The following is a 16,969-nucleotide window of genomic DNA, read 5'->3' as shown; positions in this document are numbered from 1 at the left end:
TTTTTTTATTTTATTATTTTCTTGTAATTTCGACTGAATAAAACTTTATAAATTTTGTTATTTTGAAAATTTTTGAATTTTTTTTCTCATAATCTCATAAGTTCTATCTCATAATACGAACCAGCAATAACAAACGATCGCCGAATTGCATCAACGCAGCAACAACAACAAATACATACACAAGAGGCCGTAGCAAAAAAAAAATTGCGTATGCTCTGCTCTCATCTCGCTCTCGTTTTTTGGCTATCGCTCCGGCTACGCATAGTCGCTCATTTCGTTTTGTGCTATTGCTATTGCTATTGCTACAGATTTTAACATGACAAAATCCGAGAGCATAGCAGAGCTAATACATTTTTTCGTTCGGCTATGGCTCTGCTACGGCTCTCGTCAAAAGTGAGAGCGGTAGCCAGAGCAAATCGAAAAACTACGGAATAGCGTAGCATTTTCAAACGCTGATCTATTGTTGTTTTATTCCACTAACAACCGATTTCATATGTGTATATTTTAATATTTATTGCATTATTTATCCTTATTATTTATTTTCCATATAAACAATAAACTATCGAGCACGTATTAATATCGTGGAAACTATCGAATAAGCGTTTTCCATCAGCTTTTAAAAATATGTTCGGCATAGTATCCTTTCCACTTCCAGATTTAATTTGCTATCCAAAAGGATAAACTATCGAGTGCGTTTCATAGATATCAAAATAAAACTCCAAAAATTTTGAGAGACAGAGGCTTAACATATTGAGCCACACTTGCTCACATCCACTTCGCCTCTCAAACTGCCATATATTTTCTTTTATTACACAATTACAAAATTAAAAAATTTTATTTTAGCCTTTGATAATTTTAATAATACATTTATAAATAAACACAGAAGCCCATAGCTGATCCGACGCCAATTTGTTATATAATATGTTAACTCAATTTTCATGTTATCAAGTTATTCAAGACTTAATTACTTGGCAACGCTCCCTTATCAAATCAAACAGTAATATCTATTACTTGAATATCTTGACTATTTACTGTCCAATCAAAATTAAATTTTCAGCAAAAATCTAGGATACTCTTCTCTTCATCTATGCAAAATCTTAAATCTCTACCTTTTAAATTGCTCTTATAATTTGGATATGAAATTTTCTATGTCGATTTGTAGGCGGTAAAGGAGGCGTGGCTAAATTCTGAAACAAACTTGATCTGCTTGCAATATCACTGCGGACGGCAGTTCGAAGGGTGCGAAAGGCGAAAAGCAAAAAGGGTGAGCTTCTTTGTACATAAAAATTACTTTTTGCGCAGTGCCGAATGCCAATTTTCGCTTTTTTTTATTAATTTATATTTTTATTTAAAATTTGTAGATTAAACTGAATTTTGTTTGTCACAAAATTGGATATAAGAAATTTTGGGGCTAGAAATTGCTTTCGTCACTAGACTTTTACCTCGTGTAGGTTTTTTTTTTGCTATTGCTTTTGATTTTGACATTGTAACTTTATCATTAATGCAGGCAAATAGTAAAATATAAAAATTTAGTTGTTGAACGTATTTCATATTTAAAAAATTTTTTCTTTAATTATAAAGAAAAACTAGGGGCTCCGCCCCCTGCTCGCTTTGGTCGCGTTGCTACAGCCGAGCATACTCTACTGTCGGAGCCCCGTACTTACTATGAAAAAAAAAGTTTTTCATACTAAGACTTGGATTTTACCCGATCGGCCCTATTACAGCTATATGATATAGTGGTTTGATTAGAACCAACTTTGGTCAGGATATATAAGTCTAACTTAGACGCATATTCTGGTTTGGTTGCGATATCTCGTTAAACAAAAAAGTTTTTCATACTAAGACTTAATATTGGACCGATCGGTCCTATGACAGCTATATGAAAGAGTGGTCCGATTTGAACCAACTTTGGTCAGGATAAATAAACCGAGGTATTAGTTTGGTCTCATAAAACAAAAAAGTTTTTCACAGTAGAACCTAATTTTCACCCGATCGGTCCTATGACAGCTATATGAAATAGTGGTCCGATTTGAACCAACTTTGGTCAGGATATATAAACCGAGGTATTAGTTTGGTCTCATAAAACAAAAAAGTTTTTCACAGTAGAACTTGATTTTCGCCCGATTGGTCCTATGACAAAAAGTCGTAGAACAAACATTTCTAGATTTTCGAAAAAGAATAAATCCCTATCATTACATCTAACCTTTTTTTAGCGCTTTGATACTAACAGACAAACAGACGAACAAACAAGCTGACTTTTTATTTCATTTTAAGATGACCACTAAAAATTTAAAATTTAGTTATCCTTTGAACCAGTTGTCGATTCGGGTCATCGAGGTATCAATCGACGCGTATTTTTTATAAGAATTTTCAAAATAAATTTTACCAAAAGCCACAAAGGCTCCATAAGCTGCGATCATATACATTTTTCCCTCCACTTACACCCATATCTCATGACTCAGGTGAACTTAAAAAAAAAAATTTAGTATGCCATTTTGTAAGTTAGGACTAAACCTTTCAATCGATATATAACTCGATCTGATCGGACAGTCGTAGCAACTTTCCAACTTAGCTGTATATACTGTAAGTCGCCTTTTGCACCCTTCGTGATGCTTTCGTCACTAACGCGAACTGCCGTCCGCAGTGATTTCATTAGCACTACTTTTTTAATGCAATATAAAAAGTAATGGTAATGCTTATGGACCCAACTCTGCAATTTAACACATGCTGCTCGTCGGGCTGATGCACCTGTTAGAGAATTGGGACCAAGAATTAAGGGAAAGAGATCGGGAAGAAGACAGAGATCGTCGGGCTTCACAGCGTCAAGACTTAGATAGAAGAATTTTAGAAAATGAAAGAGATAGAAGTCAAAGGGCTGTAGTTAGAGGTAATCGTATTCGTAGGATTATTGAGCAAGCAAATAATACAAATGATAGGCGTAGTGCTCGAGTACTACCAAGACATCGGGCCATTGACGCCAATTTGAGTGTATCGCGAAGAGTAAGTCAGTATAGACGCAATAGTCAAAATAGAGCAGAAGAGAATACGGCTGTTTCTTTTGTAGCATCACCTGATAGTAGCAACTTAGTTACAGAATTGTTAGAACGATCTGCACGATCTAATTAAAATGATTATAACGATTTTGAGGAGTTGGCTTTTCCAACTATATTTGCTGGCAATAAAAGAAAGTGTCAGGAAAGTTTTACAACGATAGTAAGGTCAGAACTCAGAAATAGTGATAGGAGAGGTTGTAGAGCTGACAAATTATTTCTTAACTATAACTAGTCGGAAAGGCTATAGTCGAGATCCCGGTGGCTTTTCGCGATTTTCGTGGGCGGAGGGGGGCGGGGCATAAATTTGAATATAGAAGTCTGTGGGGGAAAGTTTGGTATCTCTTTCTCTTATAGTCTCTAAGATCTAGGCGCTCTCACGGACGGACAGGTTGACAGACACACATGGCTATATCAACTCGGTAAAGTCATTTTTTACATATATATGTAACAAGAAACCTTTGCAAGCTAGAGTGAATAAAAGTGAAGTTGTGAAAAATCATATCTCGCCGTTTTATCGACACTCAGTACCTGGATTTATCTGCCCTACCCCGACGTAACATTTGGTACTTCAGGCCGGATATATATACTGGAATCCCCTACGATTTGGTAGCAACAGATAAGTTCAATTTTCATTTGAATTGAAGTTAATTTATGTTATGTCTCCAAATACATAAATGTTCATGGTTCATTTTGTCCGCCATTATCAAAAAAACCCTTGGGTTTTCTCTTATCGTTGAATATTGATTCATTAATATAGATCAACTATATTAATTGTTCACTACGCTTCATACAAAGTCATCTACATAATTCTACATACATACAGTCCACTGCCGTTGCTTGCAGCTCCTGTCACACTTTGTCCACATTGCCCACCCAATCTAGATTGTGTCCACCTTTCTGTTATTCCAATAGAAGGTGTTTCCGAGTCAAATTACTCCAACAAGTTCTTAAATTGTGCACCTGCGCAAAGTTACATACATACATACATACATATGTACATATTCAGGCGGATGCTGTAACACAAATACCAGCCGTGAAGCCAGCAATGCACGAGACAACTTCCGGCCCAAAGGGTGGACCAAGGTCAGCGGCCGCCAGAAAACCCGCGAGCGCATTCGATCTGATGCTATAGCTGTGTCTGGTGTGGGCGAATGCAGTTATTCGGACATACTTAAAATGGTTAAGAGCGACCCGACGTAAAAAACATTTGAGTAGTAATGTCAAAAGCATGCGAAAAGCAACGAACGGAGACCTTTTGATTGAGATGGATAAAACCTGCGCATAGCTCAGACGAGCTGAAAGATGCGGTAAGCAAGGCCCTAGGCAGTCGAGCAGTCGTCAAGCTGACGGAAACAGCGCAGGTCGAGATATAGTGTCCAAAGAGGAGGTGCTGGAGTCGGTTAAGCTTGCTTTGGATGACTCCACATTGAACTGCGAGGCGGTCAAATCGCTTAGGGCACTAAAGGATGGCCAACAGGTGGCGACACTGGTTCTACCAGCGGCTAAGAGCAATGTGTTGGTAGATAAGCGGAAAATTCGCATCGGTTGGGTGGTTTGCCGCATTCGGCCAATTCTACAGCCAAAACGGTGCTATAAATGCCTTGGATATGGACATATGACAGCTAAGTGCGCAACGATGAGGACCTAAAGGGCATGCTTCAAGTGCAGGGCTCATGGCCATAGCCAAAGCTTGCGTAAAACCAGCAAAATGCAGGCTTTGCATTCGCAATGGCGAGAAGCTGACAGATCATGCCGCGGGTAGCTTCAGATGCCCAGCGTACAAGGAAGCTGTTAGTAAAATGAGATGGTAAGGTTTCTCCAAATCAACCTCAACCACTGCGTCGCTGCGCAAGCCCTCTTGGAGCAGACTAAAAGAGAGTTGCAGGTACACATCGCCGTTATCAGCGAGCTGCATCATCTAGAGTCCATATGCCCAAGGACGTGGGTTACCGACACAAGCAAGAAAGCTGCGATATGGGCGTTTGGCGCCCTATCCACCCTTCTGGCCGACACAAAGCCATTTAACGGTTTAGTGCGCGCAAGAGTGGCTGATAAATGGCTCTACAGCTGTAACCTGGCTCTTAGCTTGCAGTTGACTGCCTTCGTATCTGTCCTAGATGAGCTGGTTGACGACGCAAGAGGACGACCTGGACTATTTATTGCAGGTGACTTTAATGCGTGGGCAACGGAGTGGGGCAGTCTGGTGACAAGCTCGAGGGGTCGAGCCCTTCTCGAAACGTTAGCGTCGCTTGATCTAATTCTGCTAAACTCTGGCTCTCACAACACATTCAGCAGAGCTGGAATCGGATCGATCGTCGACCTCACTTTCGCTAGCCCGTCCATCTCTGTAGGCGCGAACTGGAAGATAAGCCAGGCTTATACAACGAGCGACCACTTGACTATTTGTTCACTTTTGGCGACTGCGCACGGTCAATGGAGAATGGATTGTCATATGTAAAAGCATACCGCGTTGAACTATTCAACATGCAGACCTTTTCCGCAGCATTCCAAACAATCAGCACGGTTGGCAATGCTGATAGCAGGGCACGCCAAATGTCAAACATCCTTACCCAAACTTGCGACATAAGTATGCCGAGACGAAAAGCCTACAGACGACACCACGAACCTACATTATACAATGAGCGCATTGCAGATGCCCGACGTGCTTTCCTTCATGCAAGAAGGCGCTACCAACGAGCCCGGGGTAGGCATGGCTTCAACGCCAGGCAAGCTGAATACAAGACGGCCAAAAGACTGCTCAAGTTCAAAATTCGAGCCAGCAAAAGAGAATATTTTTTAATAGTAAGTAAGGTCTACAAGACCGTCGCCATCTACGCTGGAAGGCGTAGAAATGCTACCGAACTTAAGCTGATCGTTATTCCCGACCATACCTTTTCATCAGCTCGTAGAAGTAGCTGCGCCAAACCAGGACATAACAGCCGTCATAAAAGCGGTCACGATGAGTGAACTATTGACTGTCGCCAGGACCATTAAGCCCAACAAAGCTCCAGGCCCGGATGGTATACCGAATCGGGCAATTAAACTAGCCGTCTTCCTGCAACCCGACGCCTTTGTGCAGGTATTCAACTCGTGTGTTGCGGAGAAAACTTTTCCTTCAATATGGAAGTTACAGTCGCTGGTGCTACTCCCAAAGCCGGGAAAGCCACTGGACGACCCATCGTCCTACAGGCCCATCTGCCTTCTAAGTACGCTGGGGAAGGTACTGGAGAAGTGGAAGTGGCTATCACCGAAGGAGGAGGGTTGTTCCCAAACCAATACGGCTTTAGGAAAGCGAGCTCCTCATCGACGCAATCAGTAAGGTGACCACTATTGCATCGAAGGCCATAAAAGGCTCAAGATGGCAGGGAGGAATAAAGAAGTAGTTATTAGTCGCCACGATAGACGTGAAGAACGCCTTTAACTCTGCCAGATGGGATAGACTAGTGCAGTCGTTGTCTGACTACTCTGTCCCAGTATATCTCCTGGAAATAGTAAAGAGCTACTTCCAAGGACGAGTGCTACAATATTCAACAATTGATGGAGTTAAAACACTCTGTGTATCAGCTGGAGTGCCCCAGGGGTCTGTCTTGGGGCCCCTTTTATGGAACGCAATGTATGATGGAGTTTTGCAGGTGGCACTCCCTCTTGGCTCACATATCGTCGGATTCGCTGATGACGTTGCAATAGTAGTGGTTGGTAAAGAACTCCGAACGACTGAAGAGACGTGTAACTCTTGCATAGCACGTGTCCAACGATGGCTAACTTCTGCAGGACTACAGTTAGCAGCCTATTAAACTGAAGCTGTCCTCATTAGCAGTCGAAAAAAGGTGGAGACTGCACAGATATCCATTAAATACCTTGGAGTTATGCTAGACACAAGGTTGTCTTTCCGGGAGCACTAGGATTACATTCATACAAAGGCTTCCGAATCATATCGAGCACTCTCTCGGATTATGCTCAATTCTCGTGGACCCAAGCAACAACGCCGTCACCTGTTGGGACTGCTCTCGGAAAGGCCGCTGGACCCACCGTTAAATCCCCAATCTCGCAGCCTGGCTCAACCGGCAACACGGAGAGGTTAACTTCTATATCACCCAGATTCTATCAGGTCATGGGTGCTTCAGAAGTTACTTAAAACGTTTCGGACACGACGCTTCTGACGAGTTTCCATCGTGTAGTCGCGGCACTGTGGAAGATGCCAAGCATGTGGTGTTCAAGTGCCCTAGATTCGCATAACACCGGCCAAGATGTTGGAGTCTGCATCAAAATGGCAAGCAGCCGAAGCTTTTGCAGCATCGGTCATATGTGACCTGAGAAAGGCGGAGCGCATCAGGAGGGGTGCATGCAAATCTGTACTTGTACTTTGTCGCGTTGTTAGTCACAACGTCATCGAATCTATGTGATCTTATGTATCCCACAAAAAAAACATCTACACGAGGTAAAAGTCTAAAAGTCAAAAAAGTTCTTCATAGTAAAACTTGATTTTCGCCTGATTGGTCCCATTACAGCTATATGATGTAGTGGTCCGACATGAACCAACTTCGGTGAGGATGTATCAAACTAACTTAAATGTATATTATATGAAATTGGTTAAAATATTTCATGAAACAAAAAATGTTTTATACTAAAACATAATTTTGATCCGATCGGTCCTATAACAGCTATATGATTTAGTGGTCCGATTTGAGCCAACTTTAGTCAGGATATATAAAACCAAGTTCAATGCATATTGTATCAGTTTGGTTGAGATATCTCATAAAACTAAAAAGTTTTCCGTATTAAAACGTGATTTTCGACCGATAGAAAAATTTATATATTCAGTTAACAGGTAATATCTTTCAAGCCCCTCAGCCAAAACTTATGTTTCATATACTAAAAAACGCAAAATTGTACGTACTACAACTTACTAAAATTTAATAAAAATCGTTAGAGCCGTTTTGTCAGAAATCGCCAAAATAGAAGCTAAACAACTTTATTTCACCTGTAAAATGTTACCTGAGTACTTTAGAATTGAGGTTTCAATTTAAGCGTGAGCGGTTTCTTCAAAAAGTCGTAGAAAGTCGGATTTGGGTGATTGAGGTATCAATCGACGCGTATTTTTAATTAAAATTAAAAATTTTACCAAAAGGCCCCATTAGCTGCAATCATTGAAATTTTTTCCCTCTTATTTACACCCCCGTATCTCATGACTCAGGTGAGTTAGAAGAAGTTTTAGTATGCCATTTTGTAAGTTAGGACTAAACCTTTCGATCTGATCGGACAATCATAGCACATTTTTCAAATTAGCTGTATATATTACTAGTCGCTTTTCGCACCCTTCGTGCTGCTTTCATCACTAGCGCGAACTACCGTCCGCAGTGATTATTAGGATATAGTTGACATGATGTTAGAGTATGTTTGACTCTTTTCTACTTATTGTTCTATGTTATCTAATCTATTATTTAGAGTGAGTTAACCTTTCAAGTGGTTTGTGTCCCAGATCTGTCACGCATCCCGCTGTTCAAACCGTGTGTTCATTTATGAACATTTTGCGGGGGGCCTTTATTAGTAGTCTCGAAATCTAAATTAATTTTTTGCTTATCTGTTTTACATTTCCCTATTACATATATTATACCTACAACTATAATTCCAATAATTATCAGTGTTTAAGATGTGTGTCCAGTTACATTGTAAAATTCTATGTTTCTTAGCTTTTTGTTCTTCTATTAATGTCTTAATTTTATGAATTTCTTCTGTATTTGTTTATCAACTTATTTGCTAGTGGTCTTATTTGAGTTAGTGGGATGTTATTTGCTAATTTAATTAAAGGTGCTGCCAGATATTCCACGTCATCCTCTGTTATAATTTCTTGAGATGCGGTTAGTAGATGTTTTTCCTGGCGGGCTGTACATCCTTCTTCTAGTCGCAAAATGACTTGTTATGCGATGTGTTTCATTTTGTTGTGCTGAGTTCCACAGGTCCATTCCTGAACTATGTCATGTGTTTCGGGGTTGTAGTTGTGTCCACAAATCTTCCGTTGCAATTTGTTGAAATTTTTAACGTTGATACTTCGCATGCATTATCGGTTGCGCTCTTCCAGGGCCAATTTTCCGTGCATAGTAGATGTTAATTATCCTGGTTGAAGTTATAAACTAGATATTCAGCCTTTATTTGAACTATGACTGTCCTTTTGTGTTTGACAATTGGAATCGGGACTAGTCGGTAGACAGTTGCAGATTCCTGGTTGAATAACGGAATCTCGGCATGTATTATCGATTATGCATTATCATGGCTTGAGCTTCCATTAAGTTATATATTTCCTTCAGCTCTGTACCCGTCGATTCTCCTGGAAGTCTTTGTTTGGCTGGTAGCCTTTCACTGCGGACGGCAGTTCGCGTTAGTGACGAAAGCAGCACGAAGAGGTGCGAAAGGCGACTAACTATATATACATAAGTTGGAAAATTTGCTACGACTGTCCGATCAGATCGAGTTATATACCGATCGACAGGTTTAGTTCTAACTTACAAAATGGCGTACTAAAACTTTTCTAACCAACCTGGGTCATGAGATACGGGGTGTAAGTGGGAGGAAAAATTTTGATAATTGCAGCTTATAGGGCCGTTGGGCTTTTTTGTAAATTTTTTAAAATTCTACTTAAAAATACGCGTCGATTGATACCTCAATCACCCAAATCCGATAACTGGTTCAAAAGATAAATAAATTTGAAAATTTTAGTGGACTTCTCAAAATGAAATGAAAAGTCAGTTTGTTTGTCTGTTTGTCTGTTTGTCTGTTTGCATCAAAGCGCTAAGAAGCTTAAATGTAATGATGGGGATTGATTCCTTTTCGAAAATCTAGAAATGTTTGTTCTACGACTTTTCAATTTCCCTTAGTTTAGCGGGAAAACGCTAAATCCGCTAAAATTGAACCTCAACAGTTTCCAAACCATAGAAGCTACAGATATGTTCTATATATCATTAGAAAGGTGTGTTTGAGGGCTTTTAGGCGTACCTTTAAACTTTTTCTAAAGTACTCAGGTAACATTTTACAGGTGAAATAAAGTTTTTTAGCTTACATTTTGCGATTTCTGACAAAACGGCTCTAACGATTTGTTAAATTTTAATATGTTGTAATACGTACAATTTCGCGTTTTTTGGTATATGAAACATAAATTTTGGTTGAGGGTTTGGAAGATATTACCTGTTAAGTGAATAAATACATTTTTCTATCGGTCGAAAATCACGTTTTAGTACGAAAACTTTTGGTTTTATGAGATATCTCAACCAAAATGATACAATATGCATTTAACTTGGTTTTATATATTCTGACCAAAGTTGGTTCAAATCGGACCACTATATCATATAGCTGTCATAGGACCGATCGGGTCAAAATTAGGTTTTAGTATGAAAACTTTTTGTTTAATGAGAAATCTTAACCAAACTAATACAATATGCATTTAACATGGTTTTATATATCCTGACCAAAGTTGGTTCAAATCGGACCACTATATCATATAGCTGTCATAGGACCGATCGATCCAATATTAAGTCTTAGTATGAAAAACTTTTTTGTTTTACTAGATATCGTAACCAAACTAATAGAATGTGCATTTATTTAAGACTTATATATCCTGAACAAAGTTGGTTCTAATCGGAACCACTATATCATATAGCTGTCATAGGACCGATCGGGTGAAATCAAGTCTTAGTATGAAAAACTTTTTTTTCATAGTAAGTACGAGGTCTCCGTATAGTATGTGCTGTAGCAGCGCGAGCAAAGCGAGCAGCAGGGCAGGCCCCTAGTTTTCTTTATAATTAAAGAAAAAATTTTTTTAAATATGAAATATGTTCAACAACTAAATTTTTATATTTTACTATTTGCCTGCATTAATGATAAAGTTACAATGTCTAAAGCAAAAGCAATTGCAAAAATTTGATATCCTACAAAAAACCTCTAAAGGTAAAGTCTAGTACGAAAGCAATTTCTAGACCCAAAATTTCTGATATCAATTTTGTGACAGAACAAAATTCAGTTTAATCTAAAAATTTTAAATAAATATAAATTAATATAAAAAACGAAAATTGGCATTCGGCACTGCGCAAACAGTAATTTTTATGTACAAAAAAAGCTCACCCTTTTTGCTCACAGTGCACAATGCCAATTTTCGTTTTTTTTATAATTTATATTTTTATTTAAAATTTTTAGGATTAAACTGAATTTTGTTCGTCAAAATGGATATCAGAAATTTGGGTCTAAATACTTTCGTCTAGACTTTTACCTCGTTTAGAGGTTTTTTTTTGGGATCTTTGATTACATGGATTTCCTTTTTCAGTTGGGACGGCTTATGTAGCTGTTATGTTCATGTTTTATCGTTTGTGCCAGCTCGATGTTTATTGTTATTTGTATTTCCTTAATTATCGGCGCTGTCGATATATTTTGTTATTTATTTAAATAGCCGGCTATCGATAGTTTTTGGCGGTTGAATTAATGTACGGTGGGGTGGCGACCCTTAAATCTCGACCAAAAGGAGGGATTGCATTTGTTGTTGCAACAACCGTTTTTTTTGAGGAAGCAAAAGAAAAGAAAAAAAGAAGAGGAAGTTTTTCTGAAAAAACCACGTTGTGAGGAGTTCGATTTGATCGGCGAAGAGGAGCGGTTGCCTTCCACAGGCACACCGATTTTTGAGGAGAGTCGTGCCTTGTGCCGGACCAGCGTGTGTACCTCATTTGGTGTTACAGCCAACACATTTGTGCACGCTGGGTGCTCCGACCGAACTTGGGCTGTGTCGGGAATTGTGCCGTGTCAGACGACGTTTGGCGCTTCGACCGACATTGTGCTCCGCTTGTGCTGCCCTAAAGCTGTTCGTGGTCAGACCAACAAATTTCGTGCCGCTGCAAAACCTTTGTGACGTGTGACGTCCAAAACGCAAGACCTGCTCATTTTTGTGACCTTTTCAACCCGGAGGGGAAACTCTAGTCGTCGTTGGGGATCTCTGACATCAATTCGTCCGAGAGAACCGCAGGGAGCAGCCGTTGTCACATCGTACAAGTGAGTTCCGATTGCTCCACCACATGTTTGGCAAGATTTTGAAGTTGAAGAGCTGCAATATACAAACCTTTTCTGCCCCTGTGCCGTTCAAAAAAATTCAATGCGGCTGTTCTTTTTATTTAAAAATTAATAAGATTTATTAGAGCATTTCGCCTAATTAAAGAAAATTTTAAGAACGTCGTACATAAAAACATACAATTTGAACATTAAAGGAAATTATAAAATTAAAACGCAAAAATACTTATATTAAAACTTATATAAAATTAAATAATAATATAATTAAATTAATTAATAATTAAAATTAAAGTAAAGTAAAAGGAAGAAAACAAAGAAAAAAAAATGTAAATAAAAGTTAATTTAACAAGGGGCTCCGCCCTGCTCGCTTCGCCTACCGGCTCGCTTCGCTCGCGGTGAGGTGCGGCTACAGTCGAGCACCTCGACAGTAGGATACCCTGAGCCCATGTACTCTTTTATAAAAGTTGATTGTTACCATTTCAATGGGCGCAGGTATCAAAAAATTACACAGAAACTATGAACAACTTTCGGTTTCTGAAGTCACTGTGCTTATCACCCAGACTACGTTATTAATGCCTCACTGAACTAATACACCACTCGATTACGATTTGACTTGCGATTTACCAATTTATCAATTTCTAATTAATTTTAAATAAGTTTAATATAACAAACTTTAATATAATACATTTATTAATATTACAACGATAATAAGCAGATACTTATTATATATATGTGTAAGGAATCGAAAATATTAATAATTAAAATTATTATTTTGCAGCTTTCAGTGCTCGGCAAATAAATGTATTATATTAAAGTTTGTTATATTAAACTTGTTTAAAATTAATTAGAAATTGAAACTCAAGTCATAATCTAATCTTAATCGATGTAGCGTGTCAAGAGTAGCACAAACTACAACTTTGCTCAGCCTGCAATCTGGCAGCACCCATTTTCCTCTCTCACTCTCCCACTTACGCAACAAATTCAAGCCTGCCAAAATCTGCTGCAGTGCGCACGAAATTTGAAATAAAGGCAATGTCTAATTTTATAAGTTCTTAAAGCGGAAAATGCTAAGTTTTTTTTTACAACGATAATAAGCAGATACTTATTATATATATGTGTAAGAATCGAAAATATTAATAATTAAAATTATTATTTTGCAGCTTTCAGTGCTCGGCAAAGATGCAAGAGTAGTGCTGCAAAATGATCGCTATTTCTCTCATGCAATTTCATGCATACATAGCTATCAGCTTCTGCTGATTTTGCCATGCAAAAATACATATTTATATATTAACACAATTATATTTCAATCAAATGTATATTTGTATATACATAAATTATACATTAACATTTTCATTACATGATATCGGTAATAATTTTTTGCTTATCGCAATTCTTATTTGGTACCAAAAAAAAATGGGTACTAATTCGTTTTGTCTTTGGGCGCGCCTTGCATACAAACGTGAACATGCTGTCTCGCTCGCACGTTTGATTTGCCATGCAAATGTAATTATTGAAATAAATGTAAACTCCGAAATAACTTCTTTATTTATGGGTCAATCGCTTTGAAATTTTCAGGGTCGTTTAATACGCATACTTCTCAACTGATTGTTCAGTTAGGGAGTGCTATGTCAAAAATTGCGCCTGTAAATCGTTTTGTGCAATTTGTGGGCGAAGGGGCGTGGCACTAAAATTGGTTACAAACTTGACCTGAGTATGGTATCCAGGAACCTACATAACAAATTTGAAGTCTCTAGGTCATATAGTACTTGAAATCAAGCCCAAAAGAAAATTGGTACTATTTCTTACTGTGTTTGTGCGCCTTGCATACAAACGTGAGCATGCTGTCTCGCTCGCACGTTTGATTTGCCATCCAAATGTAATTATTCAACTAAATCTAAATTCGAAATAACTTTTTTATTTATGGGTCAATCGCTTTGAAATTTTCAGGGTCGTTTAATACGCATACTTCTCAACTGATTGTTCAGTTAGGGAGTGCTATGTCAAAAATTGCGCCTGTAAATCGTTTTTTTTTTCAATTTGTGGCGAAGGGGCGTGGCATCAAAATTGGAAACAAACTTGACCTGCGTATGGTATTCACAAACCTGCATTCCAAATTTGAAGTCTCTAGCACTTACAGTCTCTGAGATCGACGCGTTCAAACAGACGGACAGACAGACGGACAGACGGACAGGGCTAGATCGACTGGCTGTTGATCCTGATCAAGAATATATATACTTTATGGGGTCTGCCACCCCTCCTTCTGCCTGTTACATACATTCTGCCAAACACATTATACCCTTTTTTGCCCATTTTCAATGGGCTCAGGGTATAAAAATATTAATTAAAGTAAAGAAACAAAACAAACAGAATAGGAACAAGAATGCAAACAATTACAATAACACACATAAACAGAAAAATATTCATTTACATATGCACGAGATATATACATATATATATATAGATATACATACACGTATTCACAATTTTGATGAAACAATTAATACACCTAAATATCGCCCCTTCACCACCCAGAGAGCTCTTTAAGTAGGCAAGGTACTTTTAAGCGATTTACACATACGAGTATCATCACATTTACATTCCATCGTAATACTTACGTTTAAATATATATATTATATTTGTTGTGTCTTCGCTGCAACAACATGTTGCAGAAATCATACGTTGGCGTTATTTTCAAGTTACATGTTCCATTTTCGTTCCTCGTCTGTCGGTTTGTTGATAATATCAAAAACATACCTGTAAATATATATTAAGATACGATGTTAATTATGGAGAAGAATCTCGTGAAGAATAATATAATACTTACCTTATGATAAAAATGTCCGAGTAATTATTGCTGTAGGGGGAGGGAGAAACACGATGGCCAACACAGGATGAAGTAGGTCCATTCGGTGGCCAACATGAGGGAGATGACGGAGTGGTGTCATCTCAGGCAGGGCGGGTACGCCTGGGTCCGGAACCGGGATCCTCTTTGGACGAGAGGTGGATCAGTGTTAGGTTTTGTGAATGTTTGTTTGTTTACTTACCGTTTTGTAGTTTATTGCAGGTTTTGTTGTTTATGTTGTGGATTTCCGTCGTCTTTTGTTGTAGTGTTGTGTAGTTCCGTTCGCCACAGCTGTTTGTGTATCGATGGTGTAATCGATTGTTCGGACTGCGGGCCAGGGATGGGACTCTACCCTGAGAACCGATATGCCAGCCGGCGCGGCCCACCGAGAAGAAAAGCAGTTCGTAACATAGCTGCGAATTGATTTGTAACGATCCTTAAAGGCTTCACCGGGCTAACTCGGTCAACGCTATGAGTTAGCGGAACAGATTTATATTATGCAGCACTTGCGAATAAATAAGAAGGCAGATGGATATTCAATATTTAAGGGCAATCGTTTATTAGCGACACGATGGCCGACAGCCTTGTGGGTTTTCGGGCGGTGTTACTCATCCTGTCGCTTGTTTTTCAATATAAAGCTGCGTGGGCGGTCGCCCTATTATAGTCGCCGTGCCGGCACGATATTCGGTTTACCCTTCGTTTTCCTTCGGTCTCGTGTCTCTCCTCTCCCCTCGTGCCCTTTTCGACCGACTGATTGGGCAACTTGCGCCCAGGATTGCAGTTTCTCTCTCTGGGTTTTTTTTCCATATATGCATGTATACATACACATATACATGTGTATATATATATATCACCATTTTTGGGTATGTAAATACATACATACATAAGAAGGCAATTCGAAAATTGCAAGCCGAACACAATTTATTGTGTGAAAAAATTTACAATTTTACTTCAATTGTTTCGGGTGGCCAAATTGCATTGGGAAGTATTATTAACACTTTAAGGCCCGTATTATGTTGTTAACAATTTGAAAATGTGAGGCGGTCATATTTGATCAATTGTTGCCCACGCCCCCCACATGGCGTGAACCCCGACCTTCGGTCTAGAACTATCAGCAGGCGGCGACTCAAAGCAGAGCGCCGCACAGTTTGACAGAAGGGGGTGGGGACAATATTTAAATCATTTTTTCATGCAACCGAAATTTGTTTCTTCACTTGTTTACTTTTTATCCCAGCGGTGTTTCAAAATAGCACTAAAATTTGGGTATTTTTTAACTTAAGTGGAAGAAAAAAAAACTTCGCCACATTTGGCCACTATCCCACTACCAAAGGACTCTTTGGTAATAAATTCTCTAAGGCTGCAAACAGAGTGCGAGCTGAGACGAAGATGAAGACGAAGACGAAGCGAAAGACGAATTACTTGCGTTGCGAGAAAGCTGTATCGATCCTTAAGGCTTAACCGGGCTAACTCGGTCGGCAATAAGAGTTCATGCAACAAATTTATATTATGCAGCACTTGCGAATAAATAAGAAGGCAGATCGATATTCAATAGTAAATGGTATATGTTTAATAGCGACACGTCCTTCGACAGCTAGGCTCTCTTAATTTACTCCTGCGACAGCAATGCTCTCTTAATTTACTCCAGCGACAGCAAGGCTCTAGGATACTAATGCTACTATTACAATAACTGGATCCTGCGACAGCGAGGATATCTTTTCTGGTTCCGCTTCGGAAGGAACTATATCCTGCTACAGCAAGGATATCTACGATGATTCCTATGCCAACAAGGATAATAACCTGCTACTGCAAAGTTATCTATGATGCGTCCTGCGACAGCAAAGACTATATCCTGCTACAGAGCGTCCTGTGTCAACAAGGATAATAACTTGCTACTGCAAAGTTATCTATGATGCGTCCTGCGACAGCAAAGACTATATCCTGCTACAGAGCGTCCTGTGTCAACAAGGCCTGATGTTTTGTCCTGCTATTGCAAGGACCGATCGGTGTTACTTGTTTGCTTGCTCCACTCGAA

The 16,969-nt window shown here is 39.0% G+C and overlaps 1 long non-coding RNA gene across 1 annotated transcript; it reads right to left on the bottom strand.

Moving 5' to 3' along the window:
- Positions 1 to 14,946: 14,946 nt before the first annotated feature.
- On the bottom strand, positions 14,947 to 15,311 carry LOC117782647. Its single transcript, XR_004617306.1, has 2 exons — positions 15,140 to 15,311; positions 14,947 to 15,080 (listed from the first exon to the last, which is right to left on the bottom strand). It is a non-coding gene; the product is annotated as an uncharacterized LOC117782647 (long non-coding RNA).
- Positions 15,312 to 16,969: the final 1,658 nt, after the last annotated feature.

The sequence above is a fragment of the Drosophila innubila genome (genome assembly GCF_004354385.1).
Source record: "Drosophila innubila isolate TH190305 chromosome 2L unlocalized genomic scaffold, UK_Dinn_1.0 5_B_2L, whole genome shotgun sequence".
Taxonomy (NCBI): domain Eukaryota; kingdom Metazoa; phylum Arthropoda; class Insecta; order Diptera; family Drosophilidae; genus Drosophila; species Drosophila innubila.
Note: the sequence above shows the minus strand (reverse complement) of the source record. Positions and strands in the feature narration are given on the sequence as shown.